This window comes from Prionailurus viverrinus, chromosome A2 (assembly GCF_022837055.1).
Source record: "Prionailurus viverrinus isolate Anna chromosome A2, UM_Priviv_1.0, whole genome shotgun sequence".
In the NCBI taxonomy this organism is placed as follows: domain Eukaryota; kingdom Metazoa; phylum Chordata; class Mammalia; order Carnivora; family Felidae; genus Prionailurus; species Prionailurus viverrinus.
The window spans coordinates 66,740,354-66,762,667 of record NC_062562.1 but is presented as its reverse complement, the minus strand read 5'-3'; the positions used below and the strand labels follow the sequence as shown (position 1 = coordinate 66,762,667).

Sequence of the window (22,314 nt, the reverse complement as noted above, 5' to 3'; positions counted from 1 at the left end):
TCACAAAGGAGACTCACTCTCACGAAACTGTTACTTAGAGAACTTCCGGAAGCATGTGTCCCTAAAGCCATTTGAGGACAGGTAAGGAGACACCCTCCCCTCATTCTTTACCATAGGATTCCAGTTGAAAGTGGGCCAGAAGTGAGCATTTCTAAATAGTTCAGAAAAGTCCATAGCAGTGTTAAAAAGACGTTTAAGAACGTCTCTCTGTTGGGGCGCATCGGTGGCTCAGTGAGTTAAACGGCTGACTTCAGCTCAGGTCATGATCTCACAGTTCGTGAGTTCCAGCCCCACGTGGGGCTCTGTGCTGACAGCTCTGAACCCGGAGCCTGCTTCCGATTCTGCGTCTCCCTCTCTCTTCCCCTCCCCTCCTGGTGTTATGTCTCTTTCTCTCAAAAATAAATCAACATTAAAAAAAAAATGTCTCTCTGTCTTTCTGTTTCTGTGAGTAGTGGTGCTCATCAGAATTTCCTAGTGGTGCAAGGACAAAGGCAAGTCCGGACACTTGCTCAGATGTTAGAATGGAAGGTGCACTGTTGGGTCATCCTTAGAACGTGCTTCTGCGGGCTTTCTCCTGTATGTGGATCACCAGTGTGGGTCAAGTGGACTCCTGTGAGGGAGTGGTGTTTGGTGGCCAGGACCTCTTGGGCATTTCTTCCTAAGTGGAATACACAGCGGATCAGGGGGTAGGGGAGATAACACAGTGAAGCTACTCTTTCCAGCTCAGAAGGAGTTGATGAAGCCCATGTATGCATTCAAGAAGCCCATGGGATCCTCCAGCTGTGGAGAAAGGTTGATGTAGTCATCCAGAATCAGCACTGATAGGGATTCACATGATCCAATGGCCCATCGAGAAAAGTAAATGGCAACTGTTACAGAAGTAAGAGCTCCCACCCAGCATCTTCTAAACTTCCTTCTCTGGCTGAAATCCTGTAAGAGACTGTCGATAACTGAATTGCCATCATCGTTCTATATCCCTGCCTACATGTCCCACGGCTCACTCTCAGAGTGTCAGGCGCATGGCCCAAAGACGGGGCGTGAGACCTCAGGAGAAGGTTCATCAATCACGTGAGGATAGACGACAGCATGTTTCCATCTTTGAGAAACTTTTGGAGAAGGTGAGGACGGTGAGTCTTGGGAAGTACACGTCCCTTCGAGAGACAGAGACTGTTTATGGAAGCTTCCCAGATCAATTCTGCTTTAACCTATAGAGCAGCCCCCGAGCAACGATATCTCCGTAATCATGAGACAAAAGGTTGATCTTGTGGTTTGGGAGCTCCAGATGCCACAGAGGTGCCTCCACAATGCCAGCCTGTTCAAATATGGAATAGTGATGTGGCCTCAGTTTGTCACCGAAGCCAAAACCCAAGACATCAAGGGCAATCACTGGATGAAACCTCAGGGTCAGGCCATCCCAAACCTTGTGCCAACCATAGCTGGATGTTGGAAAGCCATGTGAAAGTACAACTATCGCAGACTTCCAACCACACCCACAGAACCTTGGTGGAAGATGCCTAGTCCCTTGTAGGTAAAAAATTTGCATGACAACTGCCATGAGTGAAGAGAGGGAGAACACTACGGGTAGGGAGGTGTGGGATATGCAGATAAGCCACAAGCAGGGACACAGCCAGTAACCCCACCTGAACCGCTTATCCTGGTCCAGGTAAGATCTGGACTACAAGACTCGATGTTTGGAAGAAAGCTCACATTCCATATTTAATTAGAACCCTATGGCTGGAATGAGACCTGGGAGGAAATAGCAAGACAGAGAAGTGAGATACTTTAGACGTGTATAGCTTAGGCGGGAAATGTACTAGGGTCCTAGAGTTAGAAATTCCTGGTAACAAAGAATCCCCTAGTGTTTATTAGGGATCAAAAAGGGACCGTGTCTCAGTTATGCCATCTAGATCACAAGCAGATACAAGGAGCACCATTCTAAAGCAAGGCCTCAGAATCTTAGATGGTTTCAGAAGTATGATGTGATGCCAAGCTGGGAGGAGGGAGACGCTTGCCTTTGGTACAAATGCATATGTCTTGGGGAAACAGCACTGGGTTGGGTATCAACAGGTATAAATTCTGGTTCCAGATGTCTTGTGTGTAAATCAACACCGCTCAATTTCCCTTTCTGTAAAGGGAACTGTAATCTACCTCTCAGGGCCAACATGTTAGTTAAAATGTCTAATCAAAAAGAATGGGCAAACACACCCAGGGCTATCAATTGGTACTGTGCTCAGAGCAGGTGTGGCAAATGAATTTCAACGTGTGTGAAGACCAATATTCTGAATGGGGTCGTCCCTGGGAGCAATGTATTAAGACGGCAATCGAGGAGCTAAGTACGCTATCGTATGTTTTGAAATCTATTCCCCGTGTTGTAGAAACAACACCTAAGTGTGGAATTGACCGGCAAAGGTCAACGATACCAGTTTCATATGCAAAAGCCAAGCACGATTCTTTCCAAACACTTTCTGTTCGTTCTGCTTTTCCAATTGGTTGTAATAGCTGGAGTCTCTAGGTGGCTTTTTTTTTTTTTTTTAATGATGTGCGGAAACCTGATTATCTTCTAGCCAGACTTATTTTTCACAGTTTCTTTTGAACTCATCTACTTGAGATCTAACAAAGGAAAAACTAGCATTGTTGCTAAGGGCAACCTAAGAAATGAATTCTATCTTGTGTGAAATAGGCGCTCCCCTTGGAAAGTCTGTCAATAATGATTTCTGGTGCAGACATCTCCAACGGGTAGATAGTGACCCATCAATAGCTTCATCACCCTGTCTTCTCAGCGTCAGGACATCTACTTCTGGGCCTCTTCAGCCCACCAAATAGGTAACGATGGGCAAGAATTCCCCACATCTCTGCAGCCCCAACCCCTTATTGATAGCTAGGTAACAATTAACAAAGCTTAGTTTCCATCAGGCATCTGTCAAGCACTTTAAAAATATTAACTCATTTAATCCACATGACAAGGGCATAAAATAGGGACTCTTGTTATCTCTATGTTACAGAAGACAAAAGAAACAAAGTCCGGATGCAATTTGCCTAAATCCATACCAGTGAGAACTGGAGTCTGAATCCAGGTGATCTGGATGTAATGTGCTCAACCGCTCTGCTAGGCTCATGCCCAATACTTGAGGTGAGGATTTGTGTGGAATGAGTAATAAATCCAGCCAGTGATATACACATCTTTTACTATTTTTTTAATGTTTATTTATTTTTGAGAAAGGGAGACAGAGCGCAAGAGGAGGAGGGGCAGAAATCCAAATCAGGAGACACAGAATCCAAATCGGACTCCAGGCTCTGAGTTACCAGCACAGATGGAAACATACGTCATCAGATTACCAGCACAGAGCCTGACGAGGGGCTTGAACCCATGAACCGTGAGGTCACGACCTGAGCCGAAGTTGGACACTCAACCAACTGAGCCACCCGGCGCCCCTCATCCAATTATACTTTAAAGTTACTTATGAAATTATCTGATGACGTATGTTTCCATTTTCCATCTTTGCTTAAATTTAACTCTTTGGTTCAATCTTATTCTTTCTGATAGGACTACACGGTGTCAAATCCAGTTGGGATTGAGTTTATAACGGAAAGTCAAGGGATAGCATGGGGCCTCAAAGCTCCTACCTGGACACAATGCTTCTCTATTTCTAGAACAGCTTTTAGGTTACTAAATAACACACCCTAGAGCTAGATCTACAAACTGGTGAAGGTCATTAAAGTCTCTCTTTGTGGCTAAAAGCAAATGTTAGAAGATTTGCCCTGGTCTTCCAGCATGGAAGAAACCCACAACCACAGTCCTTTAGTTGCCATTGAGTTGATGTGCTATGATGCCGCTGAAGACGTCCATGTGTTTCTTTCCTAAGATCTCCCACGGCTGTCTCCCCTGGCTTCCCTGAGACTGGGGCGCATCTGCTGGTATTAGCAGCACTGGGTAAGCTTGCCATTTATTTACTTCGAGCCAACTGTGATCAAAAGCCCCTAACAGAAGCTAAAAAGATAGCTTAGTGGAATCAACATCTGGTAGATAATACTTAAATTTCCTGCAATCCTGCGTTTACATCCTAGTAGGGTAAAATCAATCTTCCCTTTACTGGGAAAAATGCAATCAACTATAACTTTCTCAGTGTGCGTTTGTTGGTTTTAAACTTTTAAAACTAAATCACATTTGTTTTACACAGAGACAACTGATAGCGTTTGGACTGATTTGTCGCATCTCCGGACAAACTGGGTATATGATGAAAATCTGTCAATATCGTTTAATGACTGCCGGATCAAACACGAGTTTTTAAGTTGAGAAACAGTATCTTAATAAAGTCTTCAAGTATGTTTATTTTTATTATGAAATGGTTGAAGTATCACAGTAGAAAACTCAAAAGTAAAACAGGATTTATTCCTTAACTTAGATATAAAGACAATTGGGTCTGAATTTGAAAGAGATAGTAGTAAAAATAATAAAATTAAATTATATTTTACATGCTCTACTTTTCTCTGTAATTAGGTGACTTGGAAGGATTTATGTGTTTTCAATTATGTGGACCCTTCCTATTCTGAAATGAATCTGGGCAAACGAAAATTATTACTATAGAGAGTCACTATTTCGGATGAAATTATTTCAATTCCATTGTTTTGGGGTAGAAAATACTTGAGACTATCGACTTGAAAAGTCATTTGCCTTCATTATATGCTATTGATTTAACTTTATCTGGACTGGATAAAAGGTATGAATAACTAGAAAAATAATACATTAGAAAGAAACTAGAGCCTTAATTAAATAAATGTATCATTTAAGTTTTCTATAACGGTAAACTTGTACTCAGAATTTTATTCAGTCATGTATAATTATAGGAATATATACTTGGGATTTCAAATTCCAAAGACAGGCCAAACCAAACGTCTTTAAAATGCAAGTAGTGAAACTGTTATAGCATAAAAAGTAACTGGTAGAAAAAATTATGTACACAAACCCTTATTCTTATTTTATAAACTTCGGTTATAAAATAAATTTGGTTGAACTCAAACACCAATCCGGTATATATATTTTTCTCCAGTTCACAAGACTCTCTTACAGGTTCTATTAGAAAGGAAAAAGAGGGGCGCCTGGGTGGCTCAGTCGGTTAAGCGTCCGACTTCAGCCAGGTCACGATCTGGCGCTCTGGCTCTGTGAGTTCGAGTCTCGCGTCGGGCTCTGGGCTGATGGCTCTGGGCTGATGGCTCTGGGCTGATGGCTCGGAGCCTGGAGCCTGCTTCTGATTCTGTCTCCCTCTCTCTCTGCCCTTCCCCCGTTCATGCTCTGTCTCTCTCTCTCTCTCTGTCTCAAAAATAAATGTTAAAAAAGAATTAAAAAAAATAAATAAAAAAGAAAGGAAAAAGAAACATACTTTTTTTTTCTTTTCTCACAGACCTTCTTTTAGACTGTAAGTGGAAAGATATTACCTGTATCCTTATCATGCACAGAACAACTTATCAGGAAAATAGATAGGAAGCTCACACGAAATGAACACATAATTTTAGAAAAGGGTTTTGCATTTAGTCAGCCATTCTTTTTGAAGAAGTAAGACCTTAGTGCAGCTTCTAAATGGTAACTAAGTGACCAAACCAGTGCTTCTCTATGAAAATTCCTATAATATTTCAGTAGTTTTGGATTTTGCATAGAAAACAAATGGATAACTTGGGAATAACTGGACTTATGGAATTCATAGAATCATATACAGTTCACATAATTGTATTAAACACAAAACACAGCAGAAATCTATCATGGGAGACAACCACCAAATGCAACATCATGCAGCATGTATTAAGACTCTGGTATTAACTTCTAATACAGCCACATCTCAGTGAAACATGGCCCTATGACAAAACAAGCAACAACCAACAACGAGACCAACAAATGCCTTTATTTTTCCTTCTTATGTTTGGTCAAGTATATTATCCAAAACCTACTCCCCATACCTCAATGGAAAGGCTCTGGTTTTTCCTGTGAGACCCTTATTGCTAACTAGAAGTTTCTTCTCATTTGGATTACAATTGTTCACTCCATCTTGGATTCAATATAATCTTTTTCAGCTGTAGTTCTGTGCGAGCCTTTTTAAAAAATGTTTATTGATTTTGAGAGAGAGTGAGAGAGACAGAGCAGGAGTGGCAGAGGGGAAGAGAGACAGAGGGAGAGAGAGAGAACCCCAACAGGCTCTCTACTGTCAGCACAGGGCCCGATGGAGGGCTCGATTTCAGGAACAATGAGATCATGACCTGAGCCAAAATGAAGAGATGATGCTCAACTGACTGAGCCACCCAGGAGCCCCTGTATGATGCTTTTTTGGAATATGTTCCAGAAGCCCTTGGTCCCTACTGCTCAGAAACAGCATAACTAGGTGTATCGAGTTTCATGAAACAACCTGATCCGAGATCTACATCTATGTATCTTTTCCCAATTGTATGACAAGAAGCAAACTATATAACACTGTTGAATTCCATGATACTTCTGGGATAAGCCCCGCCCCCTTCCACAGCCGCCCCCTATATGCCGGCCTTTAGTCTCTGGGGCTGCAAGAATCTGATGAGAAGGGGCGCCTGGGTGGCGCAGTCGGTTAAGCGTCTGACTTCAGCCAGGTCACGATCTTGCGGTCCGTGAGTTCGAGCCCCGCGTCGGGCTCTGGGCTGATGGCTCGGAGCCTGGAGCCTGTTTCCGATTCTGTGTCTCCCTCTCTCTCTGCCCCTCCCTGTTCATGCTCTGTCTCTCTCTGTCCCAAAAATAAATAAACATTGAAAAAAAATTAAAAAAAAAAAAAGAATCTGATGAGAAATGTTAACAATGATCTGGTTGCACAACTCCCTCCCTATTACTCACAATACTTTGTTGAGTTATCCGTTGGTTGTAGCCCTTCTCTCTCAGTGCTTTGTGCATCTGCCCCAAAGCAAAACGATTGGTGGAAGACTATGATTTTGTTTTTCAGGAGAGTGGAAAGCTGCTAGTGTCTAGCACTTACCGAAGGCCTCAGACTTCCACTTGATGGGACAGGTATGGCATCATTTCCTCTCTAATTCAGAAAGATCAAGGCAAACTTGCAATACTCACAGTTGTAAAGGAAGCGAACAGGTATGGAAAACACAGATCTGCCCCTGGACTCTCCATTACCAAGAGGTAAACAGCGAGGAAAACCAAGTTGGCAGTTACAATGGCTTGAGAGGGTCACAACCGGGGCGCCTGGGTGGCGCAGTCGGTTAGGCGTCCGACTTCAGCCAGGTCACGATCTCGCGGTCCGTGAGTTCGAGCCCCGCGTCGGGCTCTGGGCTGTTGGCTCAGAGCCTGGAGCCTGTTTCCGATTCTGTGTTTCCCTCTCTCTCTGCCCCTCCCCCGTTCATGCTCTGTCTCTCTCTGTCCCAAAAATAAATAAATGTTGAAAAAAAAAATTAAAAAAATAAAATAAAATAAATAAAAAAAAAAAGAGAGGGTCACAACCTGCACACACGAAGTCAGGCAGGAAGGAGGATTCACATAACACTGTTGAAAAGGAAAATGATGTGCTCAGGCTTGGAATCAGGTGGTCAAGTCAGGCAAAAGTGTGGGTGGGACAGTTGGCATGTTAGGGAATTAATTCAATGACCGTAATGGAGCTTTCATTGTTTTGCACTTGAGAATGATGTAGTAATATGTAAAATCTTAAATTAGTCAAAACATTCCAAGCCATTCCAGATGCTTCCATGTTGGGTTTAGAAGGAGCAGGGGGTCACTGGGTTCTCTAATGGAAAGATAACGTATGTCTCTGTCCATGCTAAATACTAATGACCTCTCACTGAGCTGTTATTATGTGCTATGCACCGTGTACAGTAACGTATTTATTTTTATCTATTTTCACGTGATCTGCCTGACAATCCAGTGGGGTAGGTCTAGGCTCCATGTTACAGATGAGAAATGTAAGACTGGAAAAACATACCTTTCTCTGTTAGCAAAGAGTAAAGTCGGATTAAAGATTCCATGATTCAAGCCCTGTGCTCTCTTTAATGTAATGTAATGGTTGAGCTGAAAATTTCACTCCTGGACCTAAGAATCCTATCATTACATCAGGTGTGGCAAGAGCCAGAGAGAGAATTGCCTTCAAATTATAACTATGTAAATGTAACCATTCATTTATTCAGGACAATTTGTTTCAGATAATGCTGCAGCAGTGAATAAGAGACAAGGTCCCTGACCCTTAGGAATAAACTTACAGCAAGCTGCTAAGGAGAAACAGAAAATAAACACATTTTCATGATATGTCAGACAAATAGAGCTGGGTAAGAAATTAATTGGGAATGCCTTTTTATAAAGGATGATTCCGGATAGACCCTTTGCTAAGAAGACAATTGTGACGAAGCAGGAAAGAACCATTTGGATATTGTTAGAGACCATGTTCCAGGGAGAGAAAATAGCAAATTTCAGTGGCTTTATGAAAGCAAAATGTATTTGGGAAACAGCATGCGTATCCGTGTAGCAGGAGCAGAACGGAGACGAGGCAGATTCGTACAGTTGGCCTTGAACAACACAGGGGTTAGGGGCACAGACGCCCTGCACAGTGAAAAATGCCCATATAACTTTTGACTCCTCCAAGTGTAAATCCTAATCGCCTATACCATTGACCAGAAGCTTTACTGATAACGCAGTCAATGAACAAGCATTTCGTATGTAATATATATTACTATTGCACACTTACAACGAAGTTAGCTAGAGAAGAGAATGACGCGATTAAGAAAATCGTAAGGAAGAGAAAAGTGTTTACAGTTTTGTATCTTTTCAAGGACACACATAACTGGAACCTGTGTTTTTCCAGGGCCAACCTTAGAAGTAAATGCAGAGAGAGGGATTAATGACCCACGAAGAGTCATCTGAAGGCTTCAAGGAGAGCAGCAGCATTCTCCCTGCAGTAAAGAGAAGGGTTTTTCTTTTATGTTTATTTATTTATTTTAAGAGACAGAGAGAGAGAAAGCATGGGTGCATGCATGCATGCAAGTGGGGAAGGGATGGGGAGAAAGAGAGAGAGAGAGAGAGAGAGAGAGAGAGAGAGAGAATCCCAAGCCTACTGCATGCTTTCAGGGCAGAGCCCAACACGGGGCTCAATCCCAGCAACCGTAAAATTATGACCTGAACCAAAATCAAGAGGCAGATGCTCAACCGACTGAGCCCCCCCAGGAGCCCCTAAAGAAGTGTTTAAAGGGGCCAGTTGTTAGTCAGTTTGGACTGATTTAACAAAACACTATAGACCATGTGGCTTAAGTAGCAAAACTAGTTCTGAAGGCTGGGAAGTCCTGGACCAGGGAGCCAGCATGGTCAGGTTCCGGTGAAAGTCTTTTTTCTGGTTTGTGGACAGACTTTTACTTGCTGTGTCCTCACACACACACACACACACACACACACACACACACACAGAGTTTGGGCACTTCACCTTGTAAGGACACTAATCTCATCATTACTTCTTGAAGGTCCCACCTCAGAATACTATCACACTGAGAATTAGAGCCTCCACAGATGGATTTGGGGGTCGGGCTCAAATATTCAGTCCATTGCACTTGGAAATTGAAAAGGAGGCGTTACAATATGGATGATAGTGTGAGTAACAGATGAACACGGCTTGAGCAGGAAATTCTGGAACAGCAATTATCGAGGATAGGAATATCCTAGAGAATCTTTCTTTTTTTTTTAAGAGCACATTTTTTTCTAAATGTTTATTTTTGAGAGAGAGAGAGAGAGAGACTATGAGCAGGGAAGGGGCAGAGAGAGAGGGAGACACAGAATCTGAAGCAGGCTCCAGGCTCTGAGCTGTCAGCACAGAGCCCGACGTGGGGCTCGAACTCACGGACCGTGAGATCATGACCTGAGCCGAAGTCGGACGCTTAACTGACTGAGCCCCCGAGGAGCCCCAGAATATCCTAGAGAACCTTGATTGTTTTCAGAACAGGGATAAACAGACTGTACACAAATTTCAGCCTTTGTCCACATTCTTGGAATTAGAAAGTTTGTCTTCCGACTTCTTCAAATTCAGTCCATGGTGATTTTCAGGAGGAAGCTCAAGCTAGAATGAAATTCACCCTTTTCAAAATAGAGTCCCAAAAACATATCAAAATCTACCCCCAAACACACACACGCTCATATACACAAGCATACATCCACACACAAGTACACACACACCTTCCAGTCCAGGAAGCAGTGAGTAATATTGGTTGCACGTGAGAACGTGGCCAGTGAACTCTGTTAGCCCAAGGACATGGGCTCCTAGGCCAATACTTAATCTTCATTTACTTGACAAACTGAGACCTTAACACAACTACCAAATGGTTATCTCTTTATCAAGGAGAAGTGAGGGATTTGAGGCAGGTGGGTCTCAAGAGATACCTAAGTGAGGTGTGTCTCACAACCTCATAACCTCATTTTTCTGTGAATTTGGGAGGGGGGGGGAGATGGGCTGGGCATTAGGTATCTGTTTGGTGGAAATGTTCTTGATGGAAGTTGAGAATCTCAACGAACGAAATGACCGACTGCCCTTCAGATCCATGGTGGTAAATGTGTAGCAGAAATATCTGCATGATTAAGAAAGTTTTCCTTTCGGGGCGTGTGGGTGGCTCAGTTGGTTAAGCGCCTGACTCCAGCTCAGGTCATGATCTCGGCGAGTTCGAGCCCTGCGCGGGGCTCTGTGCTGATGGCTCAGAGCCTGGAGCCTGCTGCGGATTCTGTGTCTCCCTCTCTTCCTGCCTCTGAACCATTCACATTCTGTCTCTGTCTCTCTCCAAAATAAATAAACATTAAAAATTTTTTAAAAAATAAGAAAGAAAAGAATGTTTTTCTTCCTTCAGCTGCATGCAGTTGCCAGAGTGATTTGTCTCTAGTAGTTGCACTGACTTACATGGCTTCCCAGTTGTCCAGCTGACAGAACTTGTCACATTGTACCATGACTTCTGCTTTACTTGTCGATCTCCCTAATTAAGCTGTGAGCTGTTTTAAGGCAAAGAAAATATATGTATCTTTTTTACCTCTGGTCCTTTGGGCATGACAGTGCTCCACAAATAACTCCAAAAATAGATACGCTTTTAATGACAAACGTTCAATCTCAAACACCTAGATAGTGTGTATATATTTCTCTTTATAACAATTATCTGTCCTTGACCTGGTAATGAGGGATAAGCTTATTTCTGTAACAGACACTAAGTTCTCTGCCTGAAGTACTTGAAGTTATTTGTTCTTATATATTAATGGTAAATATGCAGGATGATTATTTTATCCTATGTAGCTATATTTCTAAGTATTTCTAAATTTATTTTAAACAATCAGCTATAGTTCAAGTTGGTAAGACTCTGATCTTTGAACTATCCTTCATTAAATTATTATGTCTACCACTGGATCATATAATATAACTAACATTTTTGTTGCATAATATACTATATTCTGGAAAATTGCAATCCCTTGAAAGCATCCTTGTATTAAATTTTATGAACAATTGCAATCAAGCAAATCTTTTCAAGCAGAGACACAGAGACACTTGAGATTCTCCATTAACTCTCTTTAGAAGCAAAACTGACATTTGTTGGTTTAACTCTTATCATGACACCTGTTGTAGACTATTCTCAGAAAAAAAAAAAGATTGCTTTGAAATGCATTTAAATAGTCCTGAATTCCTGTAAAACAGTAAGAGGTAATAATTAAAATTTTCAGAAATGTAAAATACACATGGCATATTGTATGATTATTGTCTGATTTTTCATTAGATTTATATGAAAATCAACGTCTTCATTTTCCCAGTAAATTCAAACTGTAAGCATACATAAATACCTAAATTCAAATGCAAGGATGAGATTTTTCCCTAAGTTTTAGGGAATGGAACTTACGTGTATAGTCTTTGGTCTAGAATGTCCAGTGTTGCCGTATATATCCAAGAACAGCCCTAAACTTAAAAGAAAGACTTAAAATTTAAAAAGAAGAGTTTTTACTCATATGTGGGATTTAAGAAACACAACAGAGGAACATAGGGGAAGGGAAGGAAAAGTACGATGAAAACATGGAGGGAGGCAAACCACAAGAGACTCTTAAATGCAGAGAATAAACTGAGGGCTCCTGGAAGGGAGGTGGGCTAAATGGGTGATGGGCATTAAGGGGGGCACTTTTTGGGATGAGCACGGGGCATTGCATGTAAGAGATGAATCAATGGGTTCTCCACCTGAAACCAAGACTACACTGTATGTTAACTAATTTGAATTTAAATTTAAATAAGTAAATAAACAAACAAATGGAAGAAGGAGGAGGACTAGGAGGAGGAGGAAGGGGAGGAGGAGGAGAAGAACCAGAACAATTTAAAAATAATCCAGAATTCTATACATTGTGGAACCTACTTCAGAATTAAACAAAGGAAAGATAATTTAGTCCCACTGGACCCAACCTTCAGGAAATTTATAAAGGACCTTCTTCAGGCTGAAGGGAAATGATGAAGAAATTTTTATCTAAGCATGTTAGTGCTAAGCTCTTATGAAAAGTTTTCTACTATTTGAAAGCCCAAAGAAAGTTACTCGGTCATTTTAGTCAGGGAGATTTATTTACATAATCACGTGAGTTGTCTTGTCCAGGGAAATTCACCTATGTTTGGCTTTGTTATTTACTCTTTTATTAGACCCCAGGCACCAGGTATGTTGTGCTTTTGTCCAGTTGAAAAGAACTCAAGTAGCGTTGCCTCATTGCCCTGTAGAGATACTTAACTGCTTTTGTATATAAGCTAGTAATCTTATTCTAACATTATTTTCCTTCCCAACTGTAGTGAGACATAAATGAACAGAGAGCATTGTGTCACGTTAAGGTGCACAACATGATAATTTTATATATGTACATATTATGAAATGATTGTCACAGTAAGGCTAGTTAACACACCCATCACCTCCCCCAGTTACCATTTTGTGCATGTGTGTGTGAGACAGAGAAAGAACATTCAAGATTTACTTTCATAGCGAATTTCAAGTATACAATACAGTATTGTTGGCTTTATTCACCACACTGTATGTGAGACCTCAAGAACTTCATCATATAACTGTGAATTTGTATCCTTTGACCAACATCTCCCCATTTCCACCACCCCTCAGTCCCTGGCAAAAACCAGTCTACTCTGTTGCTTTGACTTTGATCTTTTTTTAGATTCCACATACAAGTGAGATCATACAGTATTTCTTTGTCTGATTTATTTCACTTAGAATAATGCCTGCAAGTTTCATCTATGCTGTCACAAATGGCAGGATTTCCTTCTTTTGTAGGGATGAATAATATTCCATTGTACTTACATACCGTATTTGCTCTATCCATTCATCTGCTCACAGACGCTTAACTCATTACCGTGTCTTGAAAAACATGAATAATGCTGCAAAGTGGGGATGTAGATGCCTTTTTGAGATACCGATTTCATTTTTTTCTGGTAGATACCTACATGTAGAACTGCTGTATCATACGACAGTTCTACTTTCATTTATTTTTTATTTTTTTTTTTTTGGTGGGGGAAGAGAGAGAGAAAGGGTGTGGGCCCATATGAGCAGGGGAAAGGCAGAGAGAGAGGGAGACAGAGAATCTTAAGCAGGCCCCATCAGCACAGATCCTGATGCGGGAGTTGATCCCATGACCCTGGGATCAAGACCTGAGTTGAAATCAAGAGTTGGACGTTGAACTGACTGAGCCACCCAGGCGCTCCTATTTTCTTTTTTTTTACTGGACCTCCGCTATGTTTTCCATAGTGACTACATCCCCACCAATGGTGCACACAAATTTCCTTCTCTCCATGTCTTCACCAATACTCTTTATCTCTTGTCTTTTTAATAATAGCTATGCTGACAAGTTGAGATGATATCTCATCTCATTCTGGTTTTGTTTTGTGTTTTCTGGATGAATACTGATGTTCAGCATCTTCTCATGTACTTGGTGGTGATCTGTACATTTTCTTTGGAAAAATACCTATTTGGGCCCTTTGTCCATTTTTTAAGATGGATTATTTATTTCCCCAGTGAGTCACATCAGTCACTTATGTTTTGGATACAAACCCCTTATCAGATATATGGTTTAAAAATATTTTTTCCCATTCTATAGTTTGCTTTTTCAATTTTGTTGTTTCAAATTTATTAGCCAAATAAATTTTGTCTATTCAGAAGCTTTTTAGTTTGATGTAGTCCTATTTCTTTTTTTAACCTTTAAAAAAAAATTTTTAATGTTTATTTTTGAGAGAGAGAGAAAGAGAGAGAAAATGTGAGTGGGAGAGGCAGAGAAAGAGGGAGGTGGAGAATCCCAAGCAGGCTCCAGGCTCTGAGCTGTCAGTGCAGAACCTGATGCAGGGCTCGAACCCACAGGCCAGGAGATCATGACCTGAGCCAAAGTTGAATGCTTAACTGACTGAGCCACGCAGGTGCCCCGAAGTCCAAATTCTTTATTTTTGCTTTTCTTGTTTGTACTTTTGGTGTCATATACAAAAAAAAAAAACATTTCCAAACTTAATTTCAAGTAGAATTTTCCCTGTGTTTTCTTTTAGGAGCTTTACAGTTTAAGTTTTTACATTTAAGTCTTTATTTTTTGAGGTAATTTTTGGAAGTGGCATAAGATATGGGTTCAATTTCATTATTTTCCATGTAATACCTAGTTTCCCAAGCACCATTTTTCAAAGAGACTATCCATTCCCAGTGAGTATTCTTGGCTCTCTTGCCAAATATTAACTGTATAGGTATGGTCATATTTATGGATTCTTACTTCTGTTCCATTGGTCCATATGAATGTTTTTACGCTAGTATCTTACTACTTTGAATTCTATAGCTTGTATTATAGTTATAAATCATGAAATATGATCCCTTAAGTTTTGTTCTTTTTCAAGATTGCTTTGGTTACTTGGGGACTTTTGTGGTTCCATGCAAATTTTAAAGAATTATTTTTTTCTATTTCTGTGGAAAATGGCACTGGAATTTCGATAGCAATTGCATTGACTCTGTAGATTGCTCTGGTTAGAATGGACATTTTTAAAAAATTTTTTTTTTCAACGTTTATTTATTTTTGGGACAGAGAGAGACAGAGCATGAACAGGGGAGGGGCAGAGAGAGAGGGAGACACAGAATCAGAAACAGGCTCCAGGCTCTGAGCCATCAGCCCAGAGCCTGACGCGGGGCTCCAACTCACGGACCGCGAGATCGTGACCTGGCTGAAGTCGGACACTTAACCGACTGCACCACCCAGTCGCCCCTAGAATGGACATTTTAACAATATGAATTCTTCTGATAGATGAACATGGGACAACTTTCAATTTATTTTTGCCTTTTTCAATTTCTTTCATTAATGTCTTACAGTTTTCAGTGTATAGTCTTTCACCTCCTTTCTTAAATTTTCATAAACATTTTAGTGTTTTTGATGCTTTTGTAAATGGGACTATTTTCTTTATTTCTTAGTTTGCTGTTTGTTTATAGAAACAACTAATTTTTTATGTTAATTTTGTATATTGAAACTTTACTGAATTTATTCTAACAGTTTTTATATCATCTATAAAGAGATAAAATTACGCTTTTTTCCTTTCTGATTTGGATGCCTTTTATTTATTTTCCTTGTCTAATTGCTCTGGCTAGACTTCCAGTGCTATGTCCAATGGGAAAGTTGAATGAATATCCCAATTATGTTTCTGATCTTAGAGGAAAAACTTTTAACCTTTAACTAGTGACATTGTTAGATGTGGGCTTGCCATATGTGGCCTTTTTTATGTTGGGGTACATTCCTTACATACCTCATTTGTTGAGAGCTATTAATCAGGAAAAGTGCTGAATTTTGCCTAATCCTTATTTATGTGTATATTATCATATAATTTTATCCTTTGTTAATGTGATGTATCACATGTATTCATTTGTATTGAACCATCCTTGCATCTGAAAGATAAATTCCACTTGATCATGGCGTATAATTCTTTTTTTTTTTAACATCTACTTATTTTTGAGAGACAGAGCATGAGCAGGGGAGGGACAGAGAGAAAGAGGGAGACCCAGAATCGGAAGCAGACTCCAGGTTCACAGCCGTCAGCACAGAGCCCGATGTGGGGCACGAACCACGAGATCATGACCGGAACCGAAGTCAGATGCTTAACCCACCAAGCCACCCAGGCACCCCATAATTCTTTTAATATACTGCCGAATTTACCTTGCTAATATTTTGTGGAGAATTTTGCATCCCTATTCATCAGAATACGAGACTGTGATGTATTTTTCTTGTTGTGTCCTTATCTTGGTCTTTTTTCAGGGTAACATTGGCCTCATAAATTGAGTTGGAAGTCTCCCTTCATCTTTAATTTTGGGGAAGATTTTGAGAAGGATTTGTGCTAATTTTTCTTTAAATGTTTGGTAAAATTCACCAGTGAAGCTGGTTAGATCCTGGGCTTTCCTTCATGGGGAAGGTTTGATAATTGATCCTATCCCCTTAGTCATTATTAATCTATTCAGAGTTCCCATTTTTTTTTCACAATTTAGTCTTGATAGGTTGTATGTTTATCCTTTTCTTCTAGGTTATCCAATTCGTTGGCATATCAATATTCATACTAGTCTCATGTTCCTTCATATTTCTGTGATATCAGTTGTAATGTTTCTTGTTTCCTTTCTGATTTTATGTGAGTCCTCTCTCTCTCTCTCTCTCTCTCGGTTAGTCAAGCTAAAGTTTTGTCAATTTTATCTTTTTAAAAATGAACTCAGTTTTATTGACATTTTCTTTTTTTCTCTTTAAAGTTTATTTATTTATTTTGAGAGAGAGAGAGCATATGCATGATCAGGGGAGGTGGTGAGGGGAGCAGAGAGAAAGAGAGAGAGAGACAGAGACAGAGAGACAGAAAAAGAGAGATGCCTAAGTAGGCTCTGCGCTGTCAGAACTCAGGAATCAAACCCCCCAAACTGTGAGATCATGGCTTGAACTGAAATCAAGAGTTGGACACTCAACGGACTGAGCCACCCAGGTGCCCCTTGACATTATCTACTGTTTTCCTATTCTCTATTTTACTTGTTTCTATTCTGATCTTCATGATTTCTTTTTTTCTGCTAACTTTGGACTTAGTTTATTCCTCTTTCTCTAGTTCACTTAAGTATATTGTTAGATTGTTTATTTTGAGATCTTTCTTTTTATAAATACAGGTATTTAAACCTATCAACTTCCCTCTGAGCACTACTTTTGTTACGTCCCATAAGACTGGGAATATTGTGTTTCCACATTTGCTAGTCTCAAGATAATTTTTTATTTCTTCTTTGATCCTCTGGTTGTTCAGAAGTGTGTTAATTTCTACATATATGTGAATTTTCCTCCTATTATTGATTTCTTGTTTCATATCCTGAGTGCTGTAAAAGATACTTGATATAGTCTCAATTTTCTTGACTTTTTAATACTTATCTTGTGACCTAAAATATGATCTATCCTGAAGAACGTGACATGTGCTTGAGAAGAATGTGTATTTTGCTGCCATTGCATGTTCTGTTAGATAGGAATGTCTGTTAGGTCCATTTCATCTATAGTGTGCAAATCTGCTTTTTTCCTATTGATTTTCTGCCTGGATGATGTATCCAATGTTTGTAGTGGAGTCTCCTACTAAGGTTTCCTACTATTACTGTCTTGGTGTTCATTTCTCCTTTCAGTTCTGTTAGTTTTTGCTTTATATTTTAGATGTTTTCATGTTGGATGCATAAACATTTACACTTGTTATATCTTCTTGACCAATGGCCTGTTTTATCTCTATATAACGATCTTCCTTGTCCCTTTTGACTATTTTTAACTTAAAGTCTATTTCTCTTCTGTAGGTATAGCTACTCCTACTCTCTTCCAGTTACCATTTGTTTGGAGTACTTTGTCTACACTTTTGTTTTCAGAGTATGCATGTTCTTCAATCTAAAGTGGGTCTAATGCAGGCAGCAGATCATTGGACCTTTTTTAATTTTCTCTTTCTTCTCCCTCTTCTCCTTCCTCTTCTCCCTATTCCCCCTCCTCTTTCTTTTCCTTCTCCCCCCCCTCTTCTTCCCCCTCCTCCTCCTCCTTCACTTTCTGCTGCTCCTCCTCCTCCTCCTTCTGCTGCTGCTTTTTCTTCTTCTTCTTCTTCTTCTTCTTCTTCTTCTTCTTCTCTTTCTCCTTCTCCTTCTCCTTCTCTTTCTCCTTCTCCTTCTCCTCCCTGTCCTCCTCCTCCTTCTCCTTCTCATTCTTCTCATTCTTCTTCTTCTTGTTCTTCTTCTTCTTCTCCATTTAGCCACTCCTTCTTTTTTGTTTGGAGACTTTAATTCATTTACATTTAAGATAATTATTTATAGATAAAAACTTACTATTGCAACATTCTTAATTGCCTTTTTGACTGTTTCAAGTTCCTTTCTTTCTTTTTCCTCTCTTACTATCGTCCTTAGGATTTGACCACTTTTTGGGCAGTATGCTTTCATTCACTTATATTCACCTTATGTGTATCTACTATAGGCTTTTCTTTTGTTATGTCACACAAAATACCATTTTATGTTTGTTACATTAAATGCTTTATCACTATACCATCTTATTTAGGCTGAAAACAACTTAACTTTGATATCATAGCAGAAGTATATTTTTATTTCTCCCCCTTTCACATGTCAGGTTATCAATAGTATAATTTACATCTTTTTATATTGGGTACCCAATTATAAAAATAATTGTACTGAATTTTAATATGTTTGTTATTTAACTTGTTCTTGTTGTTGTTCTTTGTTTGTTTGTTCATCAACTTTTAAAATACAGTGGAAAATGATATGTGTACCACCATTATAAAATTAGGAAATCTGACTTCAACTACATATTTATCATTACTGGTGAGTTTTACAAATTCATGTTTTACAATATTGATTAGTATCCTTTCATTTCAGTTCAAAAAACTCCCTTTATTATTTATCATAAAGTAGGTCTCATGATGATGAACTCTTTCAGCTTTACTTACTAGTAGCGTTTCTATTTCCAGTATAGCAGTTTTTAAAAATTCTTTCTTAGAATTTCCATCTCTCTGCTTACATCATCACCCAACCTTGCATGCTGTTACATTTTTCATCGTTTTAATTTAAATGTTTGGTAATTCCGACATCCCTTCCATAGCTGAGTCTTATTCTGATCTTTACTCTGTGGCTTCGAATTGTGTCTTTTGCCTTTTGGTAAGCCTTGTAATTTTTTGTGGAAAACTGTATGTGATATAGTAGGCGAAAGGAACACTACTGAATAGGTCTTTACTGAGGTGGTGGTGAGGCCTATGGAGAGGAAAAGCATTCTGTAGTCCAATGATGAGATCTCAATCTCTTAGGAAGCCTGTGCCCCTGGGTTGTGAACTTTAAAAGTACATCTCAGTTCTGCCTCCCACCTGAAGTGATGCAGGATGGCTTGAAGAGGCTAAGATGACTGGAGTTGGGTCTTTCCATTCCCCTAAGTAGTTAGATTCTGATAAAACCCCAATATACTTTGGTAATAGGTGCTGGCAAAATAATTTATCTTGAGAGCAATCTTTTTTAAGAAGAACAGAATGTTCTGGCATACTTCCACATATTATTTTTCAACTCCCCTGCCTAAAGCCCAGGGGGATGTTTCTCAGCTTTCTCAGCTATTTACTGTCAAAACCTGGAGAGCTCTAGGAAATTCAACTCACAAAAGTGTGGGGGACCCCCCCCCCGGAGTTTTTAACTCCTAGACTTGCCCACACCGATCCTCCAGGAATTTGTTAATCACAGTTCAGATATTCCTGCCCCAGCACTGGTCTCTACTGAAGTTTTGGTTCCTTGGTTGGGGTCCAGCTCTAATAAATTGTGATTCCCAGTATCAGCCTGTATGTCTCTCCAATTTTAGGGGCAGCTGTTTGTTCTGTGATCTCAACTGACCCCTGATAGCTCTCAGAAAAGCTGTTGAATTTTCAGTACATTGAGCTTTTTATTTTTTGTTAGGATGAAGTGAAGAATTCCAAGCTTTTTACATGCCGACTAGAATCTGAACATACTAAATATCTTTTTGTTCTAGAATTGAAACACAATTATAATATAGAATTTCATCAAAATGTACGTTTTCATCACTTTTTATAAAGAACGTTAATAGTAATAAGGCAGAAAGAGGTACCAATTTTAAAATAAGCAAAATTAATTTTGTTCTAGTAAAAAAACACTCGTGGCAAATACTAACAGTAACGGTAACAAACCTGTACATCATTTTGTTAGTTTAACCGATGAGCAAAATAAGAGGGATTAGACTTGTAGAATAATGGAGTGAGGATGTTATTCATTCCTCGGCCCCACAGAAACAACGGCGATATTAAAAAAAAAAAAAACTATCATCTTTGAACTCTAAAGTTTAACCAAAACCACAGAGTAAACTAGAAAACATTCATTCCAGAAGAGCTGCTGCATCTTGGCAAGAACAGCAACACATGTGGTATTTTAATTGAGGTTTGCACCATTTCAACATTTATTTATTTTTGGGACAGAGAGAGACAGAGCATGAATGGGGGAGGGGCAGAGAGAGAGGGAGACACAGAATTGGAAACAGGCTCCAGGCTCTGAGCCATCAGCCCAGAGCCTGACGCGGGGCTCGAACTCACGGACCGCGAGATCGTGACCTGGCTGAAGTCGGACGCTCAACTGACTGCGCCACCCAGGCGCCCCGAGGTTTGCACCATTTCTACCTTCGGAATGGTGCTGCGATGGTCATGAAAACAGGGAGACCTGTGTCACATACCTTTATAAAGCCCCGCCCAAAGCCCTGTATATTTTGGTAACACTACCAGCATCTTCTGAGGAGACTCTATTCCCGGGGCATTGTCACTATTGGACATGATTCAGATCTCTGCCCCAAGGATGCAGCTCTTTCCCCAAGGTATTAGTAATCACAGTTGTCTAAGGCTGTGAATTTTTGTGGAACAGATAACAGGCCAGCAAAAACTTAGATAAACATCTTCAGAGATAAGAAATAGATGATTATGTATGATCTTGAAACGCTTGAACGCATTCTGCTGCTATGGAGTCAATTGTTCCCCCCACCACCACCAAATTCATACGTTGAAACTATAATCCCCAGCATGACTATGTTTGAAGATAGAGCTGTTGGGAGGCGAGGAAGTATGAATGAGGTGGAACCCTAAACCTACAGGGTTAGTGTCCTTATAGGGTAAGGAAGAATCACCGGAGATCTGTCTATACACAAAGGGGAAAGACCATGCGAAGACAGAACAAGAGGGTGGCTGTCTATGACCTAGGAAGAGAATTCTCTTCAGAAACTGAGTTTACCTGCAACGTGATCATGAACTGCTAGCATCCAGAACTGTGAGAAAATAGGTGTCTGTGGTTTAAGTCACAAGTCTGTGGTCATTGACTGTGGCAGCCTGAGCTGACTGATACAGCCACACATATATGAGAAGCGGTAGACATATGCCCAAAAAGGACCAGAGATAGAGCCTGATAACTCATCAATGGCTGGCCTTAATGTCCTGCATAACAGGAAATTACAGCTAAGAATGACTTACGTTAGCTTTTTACCATCCTAAAGTTTGAAGTTGAGCCTTTAAGCACAAATCCCATGCCAATGTGTATGATACTTATCAGGTCAAGGCATTTAAGGGACTCTTCTGACCCATTATTGACTAATCATCAAACTATGCTGAGAGGTAGCCCCTGAGAAGGCCAGGCTTTAAAAATAACACTTTAAAAATAAAAATGATCGGAGAACTCCGTGGCTTCATACAGCCTTGAGTACAGAACCTATAAAATCCATTCTGGAATTCTGTTAAGCAAAGGAACAGCACAAGAGGGGGAAAAAAAGTGTTAGGAACAAACCTCATGGGAGGGTGAGACTCATTTCAGATTTGCTATAGTACCTAATATCCTTGCTTTTCAACAAAAAATTATGAGACATTCACAGCAAAACAAAACAAGAAACAAACCAAACCACAAAAACTATGTATAATGTATAAAACTGTTGATGGGCTTAACAGTGTATGAAGATGTAATCTGTATGATACTAATAGCCCAGGAAAGGGATAAGTAAGAGAATGATATTAGAGCAGTTTCTATGTACTATGTAATCAAATTAGCATTAGTCTGAAATAGATTGTTTTAGGTGAAGATGCATATTGCAATATCCAGAGAAGCCACTAAGAATATAAGACAACATACTAAAAAAAAAAAAAAAAAAAAAAAAAAAAAAAGAGGGGCGCCTGGGTGGCTCAGTCGTTGGGCGTCCGACTTCGGTTCAGGTCGTGATCTCATGGTCCGTGGGTCCGAGCCCCGTGTCAGCTCTGCGCTGACAGCTCAGAGCCCGGAGGCTGCTTGGGATTCTGGGTCTCCTTCTCTCTCTGC

At 40.0% G+C, this 22,314-nt stretch overlaps 1 pseudogene; it reads right to left on the bottom strand.

The window, feature by feature from the left end:
* Positions 1 to 723: 723 nt before the first annotated feature.
* LOC125153377 (mesoderm-specific transcript homolog protein-like) overlaps positions 724 to 22,314 on the bottom strand; it is a 160,090-nt pseudogene continuing 138,499 nt past the window's right edge.